Source organism: Mandrillus leucophaeus, unplaced genomic scaffold, assembly GCF_000951045.1.
Source record: "Mandrillus leucophaeus isolate KB7577 unplaced genomic scaffold, Mleu.le_1.0 Scaffold192, whole genome shotgun sequence".
NCBI lineage: Eukaryota > Metazoa > Chordata > Mammalia > Primates > Cercopithecidae > Mandrillus > Mandrillus leucophaeus.
Window position 1 is genome coordinate 2114344 of NW_012101943.1, and position 3820 is coordinate 2118163.

Genomic DNA, 3820 nt, shown 5'->3' on the forward strand with positions numbered 1-3820 from the left:
TGCTCCAGGTCGGGCCTCATCATTTTTTACTTGAATTTCCACATCAACCTTCCAACTGGTCTCCCTGCTGCCTGTGTTTTCTGACAATACATAGTCCTCTCTATTTTCTTCTCCCAGCTCCACCACATTCATTTTTCCCCCTGCACTATAGCTAAAGTGATCTTTCTAATGCATAAATCTGTTAACTCATTTCCCTGTGTAAACACTTCTAAGTCTCTTTGACCACAGGTGAAAGTTCAAAGCCCTTACCTGGCTTTTTCATATCCTTCACTATCTGACTCCTGCTTATCTATCCAGGATCAACTCTCATCATTCCCCATTCCAACCCTCCACCTTCACACTTCCTCCCTCCCTATGTCCTTTTGTATTACTTGTGCTTACTATGCTGTCTCTTTCTTCCTCCATCAATGTCCTGCATCACTAGCCACCTTCCTTCAGACCCTGTTTGAGATGTCATTACCTCCAAGAGGCCTTCTCTGACTCTCCATGCCCTGGTAAACAGCCCTTCCTTCCTGTGAGTTCTTCTAATACCACTCTGTGTTTTCTCTGTTGCAACATTGCACCTCACTCTTTGCATCTCAATGTTGTTAAGACAATAATAATAATAATAAAAAGAAAAGATTGCAAATACAGTTGAAATCTCATAGTGCTTTTGGCATCTTCATGAGGCTTAGGAAAAGAAGTCCCTTCTGGCCAGTCATGGGGCCAAGTCACAGCACACCGATTGATGGGATATTTGTGGGCTGGATTTCAGCCTCTATTTGTTCCCTTAATGGGTGTTCTTGGTGGGAAGAAGGAGGGGGGCTTTCTAGGTGAGAGAACTAGAAAAAAAGGAAAATAATAATGATAAAAAAGCTCATGATATGTGACAAACAGTAGACAATATGAACCTTTAAATGGAAGATAGAATTGGAGTCACAGTTAGGGACTCATCAGGCCAACTTAAGGAGTTTGGGCTTTATTCTATAGGCAATGAAAGACATATTTTGAGTAAATATGTGACATGGTATTTGAGAAGAAAAAATCAATTTGTGATTGAAGATGCTTTGGGGAGAGAAAAATCCAGTATTGGAAAAACCACTTAAGAGAAGAAGCTGACATTTTTGAAATATTAAATTATTTCCCAAGCTCCATATTTACTGTCACCCTCTTGCTTTCATGGTGTCATCATTCCTCACCACAGCTCACCTCTTCCTAGCTTTTGAATTTCAAACGTCTAAGCACTAGAACAGAAATGCAATAAGAGAAGTGTTACAAGAAAGGGTCTGTACATTCTCACCCAGTGCTAGTCATTGTTCTAAATACTTTACATGAGTGTTCTCAATCTCATTTAATTTTCATTGAGCAAAATTGAATTTAATTCAACAAATATTTATTACGCATCTATAGACCAGGCACCACAGTAGGTATTTACATTATCCTCATTGAATCAAAAACGAAACTGAGAAACAGAGAAGTTCAGTAACTGGCACAAGGTCACAAAGGTGGTATGTGATGGAGTCAGGATTAGTCCTCAGGTACTCTGTCTTCAAAGCCCAAACACTTAGCCATCCATTTAACCATTGCACTACACCGTCACCCAAAAGATTTTGAAAATATCTAAGAACAAGCTGTCTCATATGCTCCACATCCACGCTAAATGAGAAAAAAAAAAAATCCCCCATGCTAAGGGAAGGAAGACAAGTTGTAGAGGAAGTCAAAAGTAAGGAGGACCTTCTCCTGCCACAATGCAGGGAAAGCCGTGGATCTCCAAGAAAAATAACACAAACCTCAGATGTAAATCTGGAGGAGACACAAATATTTAAACCATAGCAACATTGTGAAAAATAAAAATTTCAGGAAATATTCTTCTAATATTCAAAAACTATCAAATGATACATAATTACAATTAGATAAGAGAAATAAACTTCAAGGGATCTCATTGTACAGCAATGTGACTATAGTTAATGGTGATATATTGTATTGTTGAAAAATGTAAAGCAAATGGATGTTAAATGCTCTTACCACAGAAATGACAACTATGTGAGGTAATGCACTTGTTAATTAGCCAGATTTAATCATCCCACAATGTATGTGTACTTCAAAACATGTTGTACACAACAAAAACATACAATGTTAGCTGTCATTTTAAAAAAGATTTTTTAACTATCAAATTTCACAAAGAAGTCACACATACATCATTGACAAATGTATAAACTTTTAGGATATATCTTCATTGTTTCATTTTCATCATTAAGATAAAGGAAAATACCAACCAATGTTCCTGTTGAAACTCTCTTATCATCAATTGTAACCATAGATTGGCTACAGACGCAAGAGTTAGGCAAAAACCGGTGAAAGCATCCTGTGAGAATGAGTAGGCCACATGGAATTTGCAAAAAGAGAGATGACTATTTTAATAGTATTTGAAAATTATGTGCTACATGTACTTTATCAGTAGAATTTATAATAAATTCAAATATATATATGTGTGTGTATGGATCTATATGTGTACACATATAGACATATATGCATGTTTTTCTCTTGAGAGCCACCTGTTAAACCTTTACCCTCATATCACTGTGCAATTTGCCACTTCAAAGTTTAGCAATCCCAGTGCAAAAAGAAACTTCTCTCTCCCTAACATCCAAATACCAGTCCAGAGGAAGCCCTGGATTTGCCCTGCCAGGATCACACGTCTACATGCTAGTACCTGCACCAAGAACGGGTGCGGAGGGGCTGTCTTACTGTAACGGACCAAGCCCTGCATGTGCTCTATCTGGGCTGCTGAGCAATGCAGCATTTGATAGTCTCACTGGCTATGGAGACAGGCACAGGTCTCCAAACGGAATAGTGTTGCAGAACAAACAAAAACAATAGACACTCGTTATAGTAGGTCCTCAATAAGTGGTAGCCACTATGATCTCTCACCTTCTTTTTTTTTTTTTTTTTTGAGACAGAGTCTCACTCTGTTGCCCAGGCTGGAGTGCAGTGGTACGATCTCTGCTCACTGCAACCTCCGCCTCCTGGGTTCAAGCAATTATCCTGCCTCAGCCTCCTGAGTATCTGGGACTACAGGTATGCACCGCCACGCCCGGCTAATTTGTTTTTTGTATTTTTAGTAGAGACCGGGTTTCACCATGTTGGCCAGGATGGATCTGTAACCTTTTAATCTCTAGAAAGAAAATTAGCAACAATGTACTTATTTAGCAGTATATCTGACATTTTAAGATTTAAAAATCCCCAACTCATTTAAATGTTCTCCTTTCTCCAAGGCCTCTATAGGGTTCTGACCATTAGCTGTTTATGCATTCCTTCTTTCTCTTAACTAGCACTTCCTAAGTCCCTAATCTGTTCAAGGAACTGGGCTAGGTGCTGTGGATCCGCTTCAGTTTACTCTAAATTTGATAAGTGGCAATCTAGCCTGATCACAAGCCCATCTGTTGTGTCGCAAACATCCTGTCCTGAATATGCTACCACTTCTTAAAAAAACAGCTTATGCTACCTCAGCTTCAGTAGACTAATTGAACCAAACATGTTCAAAGAAGCAAACTCTAAGAATAAATCCCCAAATGTCAACGCTGTCTAGGAGGAATGAAGAAACATATGGGATCGCAGGCATTCTTCAAATTATGCATGCCAAAGTGTTGGAGGGGGCTGGGCTCCAACAGCAGTTTTATGCCTTCCAGAAAAGTTGTGTGGTCATGTAGTTCTAATTGTAACCTTGAAAACAAATAATTGGGGCATTTAAACAGTCGTTGCAAATAAGATTCTTATCACAAACAGCCATTCTGTTGCATTCTATTTGTAGTATAAAGCACTGTTACATACAGCTTTAAAA